Source organism: Zingiber officinale, chromosome 5A, assembly GCF_018446385.1.
Source record: "Zingiber officinale cultivar Zhangliang chromosome 5A, Zo_v1.1, whole genome shotgun sequence".
In the NCBI taxonomy this organism is placed as follows: Eukaryota; Viridiplantae; Streptophyta; class Magnoliopsida; order Zingiberales; family Zingiberaceae; genus Zingiber; species Zingiber officinale.
This window is the reverse complement of record NC_055994.1, coordinates 73,134,119-73,152,361: the sequence shown is the minus strand read 5'-3', so window position 1 is coordinate 73,152,361 and position 18,243 is coordinate 73,134,119. Positions and strand designations below refer to the sequence as shown.

The window sequence follows — 18,243 nt, the reverse complement described above, 5'->3', positions numbered from 1 at the left end:
TGAAGAAGAGCTCTCTCCTTCAACACAAGAACCTATTCAGGTTCGAGAAGATGAGGAGAGTATCGCTAAGGTTGAAAAGACTCTTCCACTTTGCTTATAAAGTCAAGTAGTTCCTTTTCCTCATAGACTTGTTATGCTCAATAAGGATGAAGAGTTTGGCAAATTCTTGGAGAAATTCAAAGAGATGTGTGTTGAAGTTCCTCTCATTGATGCAATCTTACAAATACCCAAGTTTGCCAAATTCTTGAAGGACATCATGTCAAGTAAGAAAAGAAGAGGAGACATAGAGACCATAGCACTTACGGAGGAATGTAGTGCTCTTTTTAAAAAGAACATTTCCCCAAAGCTAAAGGATCCAGGAAGCTTTTATATTCCTTGCAACATAGGAGCTAAATTTATTGAGAAAGCTTTTTGTGATTTAGGGCAAGTGTTAGCCTCATTCCTTATTCTATTTGTAATAAATTAGGTCTCAGAAACTTTAAACTTACTACTATGGCATTGCAACTAGTTGACCATTCCTGCAGGTACCCTATGGATATAGTTGAGGACGTGCCAGTAGAGGTAGGTGGGAGTATAATTCCCACAGATTTTGTAGTACTTGACATGGAGGAGGATCTAAAAAGTCCTATCACATTGGGAAGACCATTCCTTGCTACAACTAGAGCTATTATTGACGTTAAAAACCATAAATTTTCTTTGGTGATTGGTAAGGAAAGGTTGGAATATGATTTATCTAATGCCTCTAACCATGTCTCTTCTCTTTTAAATGTTTGTAGCAGGGCAAATATTTACAAACTTGAGGAATGGAATTTCCATCCTCATGGGAGGCCACCAAATAAGGAGTATACTTTGGTGGAAGATGTTGGGAGAATGCCTCCCAACAAAAATGAGAAATACATCTGCCCTCCATGGGCGAGAAAAAGAGAGGAATGATCATATTGGTCGAGCTAAAGACCCTAAACAAGCACTTCTTTGGAGGCAACCAAAGGGTTCTTTTAGTATTTTCAGTTTCAATTTTCATTTTATTGTTAGTACTTTTAAACTTGTTTTTACTTTTGATTTCAAATTAAAATTTTGCTTCCATGAGCTGGCCATGACTTCTTCATGGGCATGGAAGTGTTGGAGAAGCAAGGAGTGAAATTATTCTTTGGGAGCAAAACAGAGCTTGACCGTGTGTTATACACGACCAGGTAATCTTGCAGAGAAGGGGGATGCTAGGGCCGTGTCTACAAGACATGGCCGTGTAAGGTCACCCGAGAAGAGAAATTGCCCGACCGTGTACCATACACGGCCGTGTAGTGATTCCAGAGGAGGAAAGAGTCTTGACCGTGTCCCACACACAGTCGTGTAACGACCCGGAGGAAAAATCTGCACTGCCCGTGTCATCCAACACTGCCGTGCGAGATTTCCCGAGAAGGAAAATGATGCGGCTGTATCTCACACACGACCGTGCAAATTCATTCGAGGAGGAGATGGCTGTAGCCGTGCCAATTGGCACGCCCGTGCAAATTCACCCGAGACGAAGATGGTTATGGTCGTGTCCCAAACACGACTGTGTGAATAAGAAGTAAAGTTGGCCGTGTGGTAACACACGACCCAGTTAATACCCTTAAAAGGGGTTAGGGCACGGGGGTGCGGGCAACACACGGCCGTGCTCGCCGCACATCCCTTTCTTCTTTCTCTTCCTTTCTCATTTCCCTATCTCTAGGGTTTTAAACTACCTCTTCTAATCTATTCCTCTCATTCTTCCTTTAAAGCTTAATCTCTTCTACCATGGAAAATGTGATCAAGGAGATTCCACCCACAAGAAAAGGGAAGGAAAAGATGGTCGCAACGAAAGAAAGAAACTCTTGCTTCAAAGGTATCTCTAATAACTTTGGTATCATTTTTTCTAGTAATGAACAACAACTTAGATATTTTTCTTTATGTAGACACCCTCTTTTGAGTACTAAATTTGTGGATGATACAACTTTGGATACATTGGGGTTTAAGGATGATATAGATTGGTTATTTGGAACAATAGGTTGGAGTGAGTTAATGAATATGAAATACCCTACTTATCCTAGAATTATTTTCAAATTTTTGAGCTCTATAACAGTTGATAATGTTCAAGGCGGGGGGAAACTAAAATTTCAATTACTTAATGAAGATTATGAATGGACGTTAAGTGATTTTAATATTTGTTATGAATTGCCAAAGGATGGTGTGTGTATGATCTTACCTAAATTTGTGAATTCATGTTTTTGGCAACAAATTTCTGAACAAACACATTTTAACCCCCATAATTCTAGAGCTCCTCATATTATTAATCCCATTTTTAGATATGTTTATTTAGTTATGAAAAATACTATATTTGGGAGAGAGGATAAAGAGGGGTTAGTAAGACTTGTGGACTTGTATTGTTTATGGGAAATGGTTGAAAATGTTGCAATTAATTTTGATTATTTCTTTCTTAAGCATTTGGTAAAATTGGGAAAATTAGATTCTACTACACCTATTATTTTAGGAGTATTGTTAACTCAAATAGCTTTGGTGTTAGGGTGTGATTTAAGTGAATTAGAAATGATTGATAATTTTTGTAGATTAGACTTGAATTCATGTTTAAAAACAAAGATGATAAGGCGTGAAGAACATGGATATAGTCTCCTTATTAAGAACAATTTCCCATTAAGATTGTCCAATTATGATCTCACTACCATTCATATTAAGGAAAATTGGCGGTTAAAATGAGCAAGTCAACATTCTAAATTGTTGTCAACTTTTGTTTCAAGAAATGTTCCTTTGGTTAGTCGTGATGTTCATAGTTTTAATTTCAAAGAACTTCATTCTGTTTTGGACAATATTCATAACGATTTAGACTCGACTAGCAATTTTCTTACAAGTAAAGAATGCATGGAAGAGGAACAATTTAAAAAATTACAAGAATATTTTAAAAGTGAGAGAGAATTGTGTGAAAATATTTCTAGAATTATGAATTCTTACAAAGCTCAAATGGAATTTAATGAAGATTTTAGTGGCTTTATGAAATTTTTGCAGGATGATATAGATAAATTGTTTGAATATCATAAGTTTTTTAGAGATGAAGTAAGATGGTTTATTAATGCCTTTCCCGTTCCCCTTCCTGAATTTCCTGAATTACCACCTCCTCCACCATATTGATTTCATCGGGACGATGAAAAGTTTAAGTCTGTGGGGGGGGGGGGGGGGGGGGGTGGTTTGAAAACCTAAAATTTTTTGCATTTTCTGTTTTGTTTTGCATTTGTTCTTGTTTTGCTTGGATTGTTTTGATAGTCATTTGACTATTTTTTTAAAAACCTTATGGCATACATCTTGAGAACATCAAACTTCACTTATGTGCTTTCTTGTCTTTCAGTAAAAATGTTAGCACGTTTATTATCTTAATTCATGATGTTTTAAATGATGCTAGTAGTATGTCTAGTGTATTTCTTTTCTCTATCTTGAGTAGCATGAAATAAGCTAAGTATCATATGGAGATAAGTTTGAAATTTGGCTTGACCTTAAGGATCTTACCTTCACTATACTTGAGCTTGGATAGTTGATATCATTGAAATAGTCATGATTCATCTTGTTTGTTTAGTACTTGGTTTCTATGGTGATTTCTCAAACTTCATTTTGGTTACTAGATGATGCTCAAATCATGTAAGCTCATTTGAAAAAAAATCAAAATATCCCAATATTTGTGCTAAAAGTACATTTGTAAATAAGTTTTGCACAATGCAAATACTTATATAAAAAAGTGAAAAAAGTGAATAAGGGATATAAAAAATAGTTGTTGTGAGTGGAATCTGGCAAGTCATCCCTTTGAGACCGACTTAGGTTACTGGGAAAATGACTGCTTAGCTTCTCTTGAGATTGAGCATGCCTTTGAGACCCTGGGTTGATTGAGAAATATGAACCAAGTGTGCGACAGGTAAGTGCCTATCACTGGAAACATTAGGAATTCATCTGGATGACGACTTGACTAGGACATAGATTGAAATTTGAAAAGTTTGGGTCACTTTTTGCATGTGCACAAGAGACTTATGCTTGAGCCATACTTGACTTGTTTCCATGATTATGCTTGTTAATGACTCTTTTTGATACAGTTAGGAAAGTACATTAGGGATTATGAATGCATTGTAGAGCATATGAATTAAGATTGCGGTATTTTTCTTGAGGACAAGCAAAAGTTTAAGTCTGAGGGTGTGATGTGCGTAGATTGTATACACTTGTTTAGCATGTCTTGACGCACATTCACATATTTTGCGCATGCTTTATCTATGCATTTTCGTACTTCCAGCTTTGCTTTTAGCATATTTACTCTTCTTTTTCGGAGATCTACTTTTTGTGCATTTTCTGTATGTAGGAGTCATATTTAGAGAAGAATTTGTGATCGAGGCCAAATCTGTAAGCTAACGAAAGGAGGAAGACACCATCTTGGAGTGTCACACGACCATGTCTGGTAGATTGACCTAGGTCGTGGGGTGATGCTCACTCATGCAAGCCTTGCAGAGCCAAAGCAGTACATGGCCGTGTCCCAAACACGATCGTGCAAGCCTTCCAGAGCTAGAGCAGTACATGGTTGTGTCCCAGACACGGTCGTGCAATTTTCCCAGAAGCCAAACAAGCTCTGACCGTGTCCCAGACACGGTCGTGCATGAGTTCCAGAGCTGGAGGCAACACAGGTCGTGTAGATCTACACAGCCGTGTAAGGGTGGCAGTGGTAGAACATGTTACGACAGTATGCATCACACGGCCGTGTGAGAGGGCAGCGAAGAGAATGACCTTGGTCGTGTCTCACACACGGCCTGGTCTCGGGGTCGTGTGGTGCCCAAAAACTCTGCTCTATATAAGGGTTTCTTTCATCATTTAAAGAGGGAGTTCTCCCTTTTGGGAGAGAACAAGATTTGGGTGATTCCTCACCTTCTTGGAGGGATTTTCCGGCGATCTAAGGGCAGATCTTCAACAAATCGACTCCGAGAATGAGGATTGGATCCGAAGACCGTTCTTCATCGTAGATAAGCTTTTCTTCCCTTTCTTTTCTTGGATTTTGGGATCAAAATGCTTAGGATCTTCTTGTCTTTGAGTTTCTTTTCTTGTTCTATGGATTAGATCTCTTTGTTCTAGGATCGAGGGAGTATTAATTTGTATATGATTTGATGTAAACTCTTGTGGATTTTCCAATTTCCTATTTCTATGATTTTGTCTTGTTTGTATCTATTTGATCTTGTGTGGATTGTTGCGATTGACCTTAATTACCATACTTGATTGAATGTTTGAGTATCTTGTAGAGGTATTTCCTCGTTTGATTATCTGAGGGACGCACGTGATAGACAAGCCTATGTAAGAATGATTGAGGGATAGTCTTGAAGGTGAAATAAGGTCAATCAAGGAGATAGGATAGATTGTATGCATTAATCTTTTATATTTTGATATGGTTGAGAAGTAATGAAGTTCTATGTTGATTATCTGAGGGGCGCACATGACAGGCAAGCCCGTGTAAGGACATCATAGGAATTATTCCTAATTGATCACATTAGGTATATACTTTAGTCCTAGGCCGGTTGTCTATTGCAAGAGAGAATCAACAATCTTCTACAAATGATGCACAATTGAGGAATAAGATTTGGTAGATCATTTACATTGAATAATAATACAAAGAAACCAAAACTCCTAAAACATCCTTTTATCATAGACTTTATCCTTGTTTCTATGTTTTTACTTCTATATTTTACTTTTCATAGTTGCACTTAGTTTTATAAATCAACTGATTAGTTGTTTAGGTAATTCGTGTTGAGATATCTTTAGTGGTTATAACCAGTCCCTGTGGATACAATATCTTTCTTTATTACTGACGACGTATCCATACACTTGCGGAACGTTGACAATAGGATAGAGCCAAGTATATTTACTAAAATGATCAATGAAGGTAACATAATATTGGAAACCTTGATTAGACAAAATAGGTGTAGCGCCCTAAAGATCAGAATGGATTATTTCAAGTGGAAAATTAAAAACATGATAGATGAAGAGAAAGGTAGTTTATGACTTTTAGATTCCATGCAGACCCTATATGAATGAGATGGAGAGGAGGTAATATAAGTAGGTAAACCATACCTATTGGTGATTGAATGAACAATATGGAGGGAAGGATGACCAAGTCGAGCATGCCAAGCTGGTTTATTTGTGCGTTCACCAACAAAAGATTTGATTGAAGAACTCTGAAGATAGTAGAGGCCATTTTTGATTCTCCCATAAAACACAATAGCATTTGTTCCTCTATCTTTTATAAGATAATGATTATGATGAAACTCAAAAATGGCATTGTTATCAAGACAAAATTGACATGTAGAAAGTAAATTTTTAGTAATAGATGGAACATAAAAGACATTGCGCATGTGAAAAGCTCGATTAGATAAATGAACATATATGTTTCCAAGATTAGCAATTCGCAAATCTAAACCATCGCCTACTTGAACTGTATTTGAGTTATAATATGACATTACATCTTTAAAGATATTATAATCTGATGTGACATGATGAGTTGCTCTAGTGTCAATATACCAATCAATAGATGAAAATTCTAGGGTTTTATCACAAGTAGGCACAGATGAGAGGACTTTAGGATATACTTGTGAAATAGATGGTTGTCTTGAGGTTGTAGGATCATCAATGAAATTTAAGTCAAATGGACTAGAACATTGAATAACAAAATGTCCATTTTTGAGAAAAATTTTATATTTTACCCTAGACCAATCAAGTCTTTTAGGGAATATATTTCCAGTATGACCAACGATGTGACAAATCTGACATCGGTCTGAACTTTACTTTTCGCCTCTTTGATGTTGTTGAGTATTTGACATTTAAAGTAAAAATAACTTGTCCGACGACAGTTGTCGGACGACGTCACAAGAAAGAGCTTCTACCTTGTGGTTGACGACCATGGAGAAAAACCACAGAAACAAAATCGTTAAGGAAACCTTTTTTTTTTGTGGAAGTGAAACACAGAGATTAAGGAAGAGGAAAGGGAAATAAAGGGGTTGGCAGAGGAAGAACACAGAGAAGAACAATAAAATTAAAATACGTAGAAAAGAAGAAGAGGCTTGAGGGGAAAAAAATTTAAAGAGTTCACCATTTATTGGATCTCCACCTCAAGAAGTTGAGGGAAGATAAAAAGAGATGGTGATACCATGTAAAAAGAAGAATAGGGAGAGAGCAGGAAATAATATGAGAGCAATAAAATCTATTGTTCATTGATATTTTCCCTAAGGATAATACAATATATAATGTTTAAAAATTATTTAGTCAATTGACCAATTAATAAATAATAGAATTATTCTAAGAATAATTCTAAAAATTATTCTAATAATCATAACAGAATTATTAGAATAATCTAAATACTAATTTGATTTGATAATTTTATTCAGTCAATTCTGGTAATTCTCTTTTACTCTAAGCTCTGTGTGCCTTGAGGATCTCTATAATTGTAACGACCCGACCCCTTGGCTCCTTAGGCGGCCCAACTGGCATCCCAATTGGTGTCTCCTTATGTCGTCGACCGACGACACTCGACCGTGGCGTTACTCACTAGGTCTTTTCACCCCTGGCCAGTGGATTTTTGCCTTCCCCAGAAATTGAACTCTACACCTCCAGGTTAAGTACTAGAGTTTATGAATCCTGGTAGCCAAGTGAGCTCAATAAATTGTCACGCCCCAGGTAGTCCCTGCCAGAAGAAATTTCGACAGCATCACCCCTGTCCGGGTGACAATATGAATCCAGAATACATATATCTAATCCTCGGCCCACACGGTCGGAACAATACAACACAAATAATAAACAAACCACACAGTTAATATCAACATTCCACACAATGTAATATGAACCATCCATAATTAGAAAGACGATATAAGAATCATCGTAGATATATATAAAACCTCGTACTCCACTACAACGAAGACTAACATAATCCATGAAGTAATGAAAATATCCATTGCGGAAAACAAGAGTAACAAACCCAAAAGTCAACATAAATTCCAAGTACAAAAATCCCACATCACCGGCATATGCATAGAAACAATAACAGAAATCAACAACAGTAAATTCTCGCGACAAGGGGAGCTAGCGACTGGAATATCTCCCGACGACCTCAACTTGAAAAATAGTAATATAACAGTGTGAGTCCAAAGAACTCAGCAGGTAATCCAATAGATATGTACAACGACATATAACTACCAGCAATAATCTATAGTACAGTCTCCTAAACCATAGAGCCTACAGTACAGTCTCCTAACAGTATAACATGTATGTATAGCTGAATAAACTGTAATAAATAACAAGAAGCATGTAATATAGTTTACAGCAAGAATAATAAGAAATGAATATTTGGAATAAACTGTACTCACCTGCAAATCCTCTGAGCTGTAACTGTGAACATACACAGGTAAAAATAGTCAGAGTAAAAGAATGTATCCTGTATGCATGTCAATCATATGCAGTCACTAAAATGCATCATCCAATATGCAACAATCACAATAAATGCAATATGTGCATATGATGCAATGACATGTCCTGGTCACCCCTGACGCCAATCAACCATCTCACACACGATGGTGAGACCAAGTGGGTAGGGCTGTGACACCGTGCACTCTGCCGTCACTACCCCTAATGAGTGACCGAGTGGATGGGATGCTGTCGGAGTACACCTATCCTCCTACCTCAAATCATAGTAAGGGAGTGCAATGCTCTCATCTCCCGGTACACAATGACGGGGACGGACCCCGACGTGCTACCACGCTGCAATCACACTACCCATGAGCGTCCTAGAGGAGCACCACCGAGCAACCTACCATGCACACCCTGAGTGCTGTGCCACTACCCAAGCAGTGATCATGTTGTGTGCAGGCCCATGTAGCCGACCGACGACTTCAACAATAATGGAGTTGTCAATCACCCAGCATGCAATCATGCGATATGGTGCATGCGACTACAATATGCCATACCTAAACATATCCTCCTCCATATATGTAGGTGCCAAAGAGATCAACACATATATAACAAGGATAATAAATCACATGAATCCAACATCATATATCCAACATGTCAATCTACTAATCCAGTATAGAGAGAAGCACAATAATTAGTTCTATCTCTATGAACACAGATAAGCATAGCAAGAAAGAAAAGCATCCTAGACTAAGGTATAGTAGGTATCAGTAGAAGCATATATCAGGTATCAACTAAACTAAACTAGGGGACTACTAACTACCAACACTAGTAAGTATATATAAACTGCACATATCATAAGACACTATCAACAAGATAAGTCAAAGGGTACCCGTCTCAAATAGAAGGTGGTATCAATCCAAATCCAAAGTCGAGATGTCCGTCTCGAATCAGAGTCCTGCGTCAAACAATCTAAATCCAAATGAATAGCTAAATAAAATCTCTAAAACTTAGTTAGAGCAAAACCCTAATCAACACAATCACAACTTACCTAATTAAATCTAACGGTCAATTAGGGTTAGTTGCCTAATCCCTAATCACCCATTAGATTAGAAATCCAACGGTTGATTAGGGTTAATTACCTTAACCCTCATCATTCCATTAGATTAATTCAAAACTAAATAATTCTACACATAAACAACTAAATATAACTCTAATCAAAACTACACATAATCATATAATCAAATCATACCTAAATCAATCCATAAACCTATTTCATCTACAACATGCATAACCATCTAAAATAACCAAATTACACTATGATCTACAACTAAGATCAATTACCTACATTCAACTAATCATCTAGTAATCCAATTATCCCTAATTCCTACTCCTTATCTCAAATTACAACTATTATGGCTGCTTGATGGGTTTGCTGTCGGAACCAGAAAGTTCACAGAACAGCAATCACTACAACAAAAACATTAAAAGACAATGGTTAAAAACCATTGTCGTAGGCCTTTAAAACCGTTGTAATTAGCAGTGTTGTTAAAAGTGGGGGGCTACGACAACGGTTTTAAACCGTTGTCTTTGAATGAAAAGACAACAGTTTTGCAACGGTTTTAAACTGTTGTCTTTGAATTAAAAGACAACGGTTTAAAACCGTTGTTATTTAGAGCATTTTCTGCCAGTTACAATTGTTTTTGGGGCTACGACAACGGTTTTTAACCGTTATCTTTGAGGGTGATAGACAACAATAACAATTTGAAACCGTTGTCTTTTAAATTATTATCTTTTAATACCAATATATCAGATTTTAATTTAAATATATAATAAAGAATCATATAATCAAGAAAGAATATTCCCCACATCAATATCATTTAAAATGTTAGTTATACAAGAATTACAATTACGAAAGAAGAAACATATCTCATGTTCAAATAAAATTTATCCCAATACAAATAAACAAATAAACTCTATTTACAACTAATGAACAATAGCCAAAAGACTAGAAACTTTTAATGGTGGTTCATGCCATGTAGGGTTGCACTTAATTATTATCAACCCAAGTCCCATCACAATCTTCAACTTGTAGGATTTCATTGGACTCCACTTTCTCACTTGCTTATTTTTTCATACCAACCTTTTCTAATATGAAGTTGGTGCCGAAGACTTGATAAGGTGGTTGGATGAGAATGAGAAGGGAGACGAGGAGGCAAGCCAAGCCAACCTTGAGGGAAAAGTCACCCTGTCTGTGTCCTCTTTGGCAAACTCCCACACTTCCATCATCAATTTCCTCATTGGTATTGCGACTTTGCCATTATGATCCTTGGTAGATTTCTTCATGCTTTCTGATTGTGGTGTTGCGTTTGGCGCCAGGCAAATGTCGATCTGAATACTGCTACCTTTCTTTCCGTTCATTGTAGTTCTATATGTAAGAAAACAGCATTGATAGCACAGGTATACAAGAAAATTTAAAAAATAAAAGTCTATCTATATATCTTACCTGAAGAATAGGGTGATTGTTGACAATGTTCTATTATTGATTTTGTAACATGACATTTGTAGGTCATAAATCTCTCTGATTTTGGTACTCCTGGAGCTGATGCTAAAAATATATTGTATCTGAGGGAAATTGATGATGTTGACAAGCTTGTGGCGGCCATCCAAGCAAAGAAGAACGGGAAGGCTGTCATTGTTGGAGGTGGATACATTGGGCTTGAACTTAGTGCCGTTACGAAGATTAACAACTTTGATGTCACTATGGTGTATCCTGAACCCTGGTACAGTATGTCCATTGCCTATATCCTTTAACTTCTCCCTATCTCTCTTTAACAAAATCAAAGTTAACACCATATATGCAGAAGTACATGGTCCGAAAGAATTATCTTTGGTTAATTCTACCCAAGCAACAAATATAAGAGACTTGTCAATTACCGTGTCACAGGATCCTTAATCTCTCTTCCTTCATGCAGTGCCGAGGCTATTTACTCCAGATATCGCTGCTTTCTATGAAGCTTATTATGCAAACAAGGGAGTCAAAATAGACAAGGGCACACTAGTCATCAGATTTAATTCTGACACCAATGGGGATGTATGTTTTTATTCTTTAGCAGTGTGTGTTTTGTTTTGTCAGGAATTAGATGATACTCTTTGTTATTAACAGGTAACATCAGTCAAGTTGAAGGATGGAAGAGTGCTCGATGCAGATACTCTTTGTTATTAACAGGTAACATCAGTCAAGTTGAAGGATGGAAGAGTTGCAGACACTCTTTGTTATTGCTCCAATTTTAGGTTAACCATACTAGTTTGCATTAACAATAATTAATGAAGAACATTGTGAGTCCTCAATTTACTAACATATGACAAATAAACAATATTAAGAAAATAATAGAACTTCTTGTCATTTACTTGATTTAGTTTGGGAAGTTGAGAGTAATTGGACTCAGGACAAGGAAATTAATAATTTAAAGAAAAACAACCCTAGCTGTTAATCTACTTATATTTTTTTATTATCAATTTCAATGCATAATACTAATGCTATATGAAGTTGGAAGTGTAAATTTTTGATATCTTGCCAATTTTTAGTGATATGGCTAATGGTTGCAACTTTATAATTTTACTGACCATATCCTTATACAGCAAGTGTGTGTACCTTTGAGGATGATACTATTCCATGTAGTCTTGATTGTCAGTTGTCACACTATTTTGCAATGTTAGTGCTTGACAACACTAGTAACAAGGATCAACATGCGCATAAGAATTTCTGCTTCAAATAAGAACAACATGTTCTTTATAAGTCTATTTTAACTGTTATGTTCAACTAATGCATTTAATTAATTATGAAAAAAATAGATAAAAAAATATAGATTGTTGAGTGAATTTACTTGTAATTGTCAAATTCTGGACAACATTTGATGTTACTTGGAACGTTGGTGGCACGCTAAGAAACTTTGTCAATAGAACCTACAAAGTATAAACATATATTAGAAGATAAAAACATCCAAAACAAGGTCATTATCCCCTCAACTAGAAATAACAATGTTTGATAACCACAGAATGAAAAGAAAATCATGTTGATTTTTTTTCCCATTTATTATCAATAGAATGCTATGTAAATGTCAAATGCATCATTTTCCTCTCCTACCAAATAGCATTCATACATTAGAAACCTAAATTCTTCACGAATGAATTTACTCGGCAGACATTAAAGCAAACACCATATCGAATTCATATACTAATAATGATTACTTTGATGTCTTCAAATGAGAACCCTTTTAGAAAGAATCCACATTTTTAAGATTGACAAAAAGTTGCATAACAAATACTTTCTATGAAGCTGGATCAAATATCTCATTTAGCATGAACAATTCAGATACCAAATTGTGAGTAAAGCTGGATGAAATAGATTTAAAAAATAAAATAAAATCAATCTAAGAGAGTAAAGTTGTGAGTATGTTCAGGAAAAAGTGTAAATTCAGATATACTATGTAACTAGTAAATACACAGATGAAAGCAGAGTCAAGGTGAACCAAGATACCAATTTGTAATAAATAGTCAAGATAACTGGTTATTTTTGAAGTCTAGTTATAATTCACATAATATGGAGAAATTAAGAGGAGCAATGGTCTGATATATGTCAGTGTTTACAGATAGCAACATAGAAAAATAATTTTGTATAAACCAGAATCTAACACATCCTGAAATACTATAAACCAATAGGCATGATTCTTCAGTTCATATAACATACTAAATACACACCCATCTGTATGAAGGAAAAGTCTGCTATTCTCTTCTCAATTGTTCGGATGATTTTGTCTTGTCCTCTTCTATGAAACATGCCAACACTTGTCCGCACCCTGGAAGACATTGTTACACTTTAAGATGATTAACTAGCAGCCAGGTGATAAAAGAGATAGGGAAATAAAATATAAACCTGCTATCTTTACTCCAACATGTCACACTATCTACAATTGTTGACTTCTGCATGTGAGGCTTTGCTAATTCAATAAGGTACTCACACTCTTTCTGGGATTGATTAGCACATATAAAATAGCTAGTATCACTTATCAAAGACATGAATAACATTAAATACCATGCAAACGATATAACATGCGTAGGTGACTAGGCAGCACTTGAGAGAAAATAAAGGTCATAGGAACAAATAACAGGATGATAACAATTAAGGAAGTTAACATTTTTTTTATAAAAAAAAGGAAGCTAAGATTTGTCTCTTGAACCCATGTTATCATATATTAATGGCGGATGGAGCAATAAGTGCACGCAACAATTTTATTATGCTATGTAGGATTTCATTGAACTCCTCTTTCTCACTTGTTGATTCAATGAATATAACTTATCAGACAACTATACTTATCAGACAACTACACTTCAACCTGCAAAGAACAAGGAGGAGTCCAACTACAGTGCACCTAAAGAAAGAACACTCGTTTTTTAGCACAGTAATGTAGAGATCACAAGAGTACCCAATAGAATTCAACAAACAATGAATTTATAGAGACAGAACACAAACTGCTTGGATGAATTTACACATACCTTCCCAATCTAACCTCTGCAGCAGTGGATTTAGCTTTACAGATACACAATCAAAAGAAAGAAGAAGCTTACTTCAAAAGTAGTTGCATGTCCAGACCAGGGTAACTGATTTCGATGGCAGGGGAATGCCCAAGAGTGGAAAAGATGTTGAGGCAATCGAGGAAGAGCCCCAAGATCACGTCGAACCTTTGTCGTCCTTCTGTTGCATACTAGTATGCAAGAAACAACTGCCGAGAAACAAAGCTAGCATTTTAATCCCAGTAAACATCAAAGTTTACACCAAAAGAAGCATATTTTAATTTGTTTTTCATCGATTAGGGTACCTCACGCTTCAAGTACACCCTGGCCAGAAGGCAACCAAACTCCTCCACAATGATGACAAGTTCATGTTCGGAGATCTCGACCACAACATCCTCATGAGGAAGCAAGTAAGATGAAACCCTAACGAGTAAGCAAAGGAAAGAGGCAAAGGGGGACATGAACCTGATGACGCTTCCACCAAGAGCGTCGACCATGCCCTAGACGCAGTTAAGCTAGCAAACAAGGTCAGGCAAGTTCCCGTCATTGGCACATGTTTTAGTGAACGAACTCATCACCTTCCTCCAACTCCTCTCTACTTAACAATTCGTAGAGAGGGGTTTGCCATAGAGGGGTTGAATGAAGATGCTTAGGGTTTCGGCAGCAGGAGCGTGAAGAGATCATATGGGGAGATGGAAATAAAAATGGATAAGGGTTCAAGAAGGCTAAGGGGGAAAACACGGCGCCAAATTTTTTTCAGAGAGAGGGAAAAACAGCGAAAAAATAAAGTCAAAGACAACAATTTTAATAAACTGTTGTCGTAGCCCTTAGAAAAGCGCTTAAAGACAACGGTTTTAGATAACCGTTGTAAAATGTGTTGTTGATTTAAAAAAACATTACTCAACGACAACAGTTTTCATAAAACTATTGTCTTTTGTATTTTGTGGGAGCTCAAAGACAACGGTTTTAGATAAAACCGTTGTCTTTTACCAAATTTACAACAGTTTCTTCTAAAATCGTTGTCTTTGTGGTGTTGTTGTTTAACATTTTTGTTGTAGTGAAGGTGCTGGATTCCTCTCCATAATTCGGATCAAGAAGGAATCAAGCAGGAAGACTACTGATCAAACATCAACACATGTAGTCTCTGCCCTACAACCCAAGCACAACTCACTGATCTCCACGTCTCCAATCCGTGACCTAATTCAGCCACAAAGAAAAATGAGGATTAAGATTTGATAGGGTAAAAATCCAGCACCAATGATCCAAAGGGGCAAAGTGCCGACGATGGATCTAGGGCATGGATTGCAGCAAGAACGCAACCACAGCGAGAAAGAAGGTTCAATTGCTTATGAAACATCCCCAGTTTTTTTTTTTACCAATCTCTCTCGTCAACTACTATTTGAATGATCGTAATGCAGTACCAACAAAGAAATTTTCATAACCCATGGATATGACCGTATCAACATATGTTTATCGATATGAACAAAAACTCCTCAAACATTCCCTACCCGAATGATAAAGAAATGAAAATAACTCTTGCAGTGAATCCAGTATGCTCCGCACTGCCGGATAACGGACAGTACCATGCGTCCATCCCGCCTCCTCGTCTACTCCGCCCGTGGGCCTTCCGGCATATCCTGGAAGTCATCCTCACATGTGATATAAATGTGGTGAGTCTACGACCCAGCAAGTACAGACCAATGTGAACATGAGGATATCCATAAGGTAGTAAAAATAGCAACTAGAAGCCTTTTAAAGAAACCATAACACAACTCAAGTACGATATGCCACATATAATAGAGAGATATAACACGCAACAGTGATCCTACGTAGCTACTAAGGTGAATATGTCACATATCCGGTAACCACAATTAGAGCCAGTCAACAGTCCCATGAACCTAGAGGTACCTCGTAGAGAACATGCATCCAGTCATATAGCCGAAGCTAACCATATCAGTCAAGTTTGGATAGGCCCTCCCCGGAGCTCATCCCGGGTCACCCATCCCGTATTACTACCACATATGCTCATATTCATCCAATTAGCTACATAGGTTTATATAATCATAATAAATTCCAGTCACTTATTTCTTAGCATATTCCTGTCATTCTTTCCATATTCATCATTCCTATAACAGTTGAATACATTATTCATTCTTTAGACATAGAATTTCACAAAAACCCAATCAGAGCCCATTTCATGCATAAAGTAAATAAGCTACTGAAAAGAAGAATTCATCTCTTACATAACAAAACTAGAGAATAGCTCACAAGTATTAAAATTGGCATAAAAAAACTTAAACTACAGCAAACTACAATAATTAGAAGGAAACTGAGTCAATCCCCTACAAAGTCCCAATCACATCAGTAAATCATAAAAATAAACTTGAAATTGATACACATCCACTAAATCTGTTTAGGAGAGACAGGAATCAAAACCTTCACAAGTAAAACCAGTACACCTCAAACCGAATCATTATATTGTTGTCAATTCCACGAGAACCCAACCAAAATCCCAAGCCAACACAAAAGAACAATAACTATCCGAAACTATCTCCATCCATTTATTAACCATGCTCGTCTTAAAGAACTAAAGGAAAGGACATCAACATTAAATGACCGATTGCAGAAAAAAAACAAAAACCAATATCTATTCCAATTACAATACTACTGAATATATTAAAGTAATTTCAGACCCTATCAACCAATTCCTGCCACCAAAAACTAAACAACTACGAGAGGCAAGACAATCTTCTGAAAAGCAAGCTCCAACAACAAAATCCTCATCATGAAATCGAATCTCATACAAGGAGCAAGTCAACAAGAAACAATTCACGTGGATATTCATCCCAAAACCACATCGATTCTAAGAACAGATCAGCTTACATTTAGAACAATAGAATAACGAGGAAAATCGTAAACCAACCGTCCAACCGAAACTCTTGAGTACCCAAGGAGAACACAGATCATCCTCAAAATCGTCCGGAAGACTTCACAGGGACCAGAACCCAGCCCAAGGTTTTACAGAACTCAAAACGAAACTCATTCCACTAAATACATCTCGGTCAGACATATACACAAACAGATAACATCCAGAACTCGCTTCATTAACATCATGGAAGAAATCAAATCCCAAATTCATCTACAGCCAGATGAACGCTACGAAAATCATGACAGACAATTTCATTATCCATAAACTTCATTGAACAAAGTATATCGGCGAAAGCTAGCAAGAAAATCATGTGAGCCAAGCAAGATCTTCAATAAATCCTCAAAGCAAAACAGAACTTTATGGAAGAGAAACCCATCCCCAAAAGAAATCAAACGACAATTCTCGATAGTAAAGCATCAAAACACCGAAACCTAAATCCTCCCTCAATGCTTGATCCCCAATTCCCATGAGAAAACCTGAGGGAAACCACCGGCGAAGCAAGAATCATCACAGAACATGGATTCACAGACCATCTGATCAAGCAAACCTCATCGGTGAGCACTTCTAAACCTTCTATGCTACTCTCCCCTACCTTGTGGATTTCACAAAATCATAGTGATATGAACTTGCCTTTCCCTTCCGCGTGTTATCTCCGAAGCCCTCGTTCCAGGTTAGCGCCGGCGGGAAGAAGGTTGCCAGATTCCACTTCCGATCGCGTCGTCCTTAGAGGAGAATCGCCTGCTGAGGTGTGTCCTGGTCGGATCTCAAAGCACCGCCGAGGGTTTCGTCGGGACTAAGAGGCGAGGAGGAGAAAGGGACGGTGATTTCGGTCGGGCAATGAGTGAGGAATCGGTGAGGCTAAGTTATATACATAGATAAATTCTTAATCTTAGGTTAAGAGCGGTAACTTAGGGTAACCAGTTCCTAACTTAACTAGGGTTTCATTTGTTTCCCTTAATCTTAAGGGTTCGATCCCCTTAAATGATGTCATACAAGTTTATTTGAAATTCTGAAAAATTTCTAAAATTTCATAGAATATTTTATAAGTTAATTCTTTAATTAGCACTTGTGTGACCTTAGATATTTTCATAAATAAATTCCTTAATTTCACTCATGGGTCCTTACAGCTTACCCTTGAAGCCCTAATTGCCCATTCACACAAGCGATCGAGTGGATCTCGCTCGATCCAGTAGCATCAGTGATCGACGCAAGGAGACGCGAGTGTCTATAGCCCGGAAATGAAGGGCGTTAGCCGGATCTGAGCTCAGGAAGCTTCCTCCTCAAGCGACACCGATGAT

The 18,243-nt window shown here is 37.1% G+C and overlaps 1 long non-coding RNA gene across 3 annotated transcripts; it reads right to left on the bottom strand.

The window, feature by feature from the left end:
* Positions 1 to 10,585: 10,585 nt before the first annotated feature.
* LOC121980592 lies at positions 10,586 to 17,794 on the bottom strand. Of its 3 annotated transcripts, none has more exons than XR_006111607.1 (6): positions 15,525 to 17,794; positions 13,379 to 14,225; positions 13,204 to 13,301; positions 12,330 to 12,408; positions 10,949 to 12,208; positions 10,586 to 10,870 (listed from the first exon to the last, which is right to left on the bottom strand). It is a non-coding gene; the product is annotated as an uncharacterized LOC121980592 (long non-coding RNA). The 3 variants fall into 3 exon arrangements; XR_006111608.1 differs by having other exon boundaries at positions 13,379 to 13,470; XR_006111606.1 differs by lacking the exon at positions 15,525 to 17,794 and adding an exon at positions 14,322 to 14,929.
* Between the last annotated feature and the right edge of the window lie 449 nt (positions 17,795 to 18,243).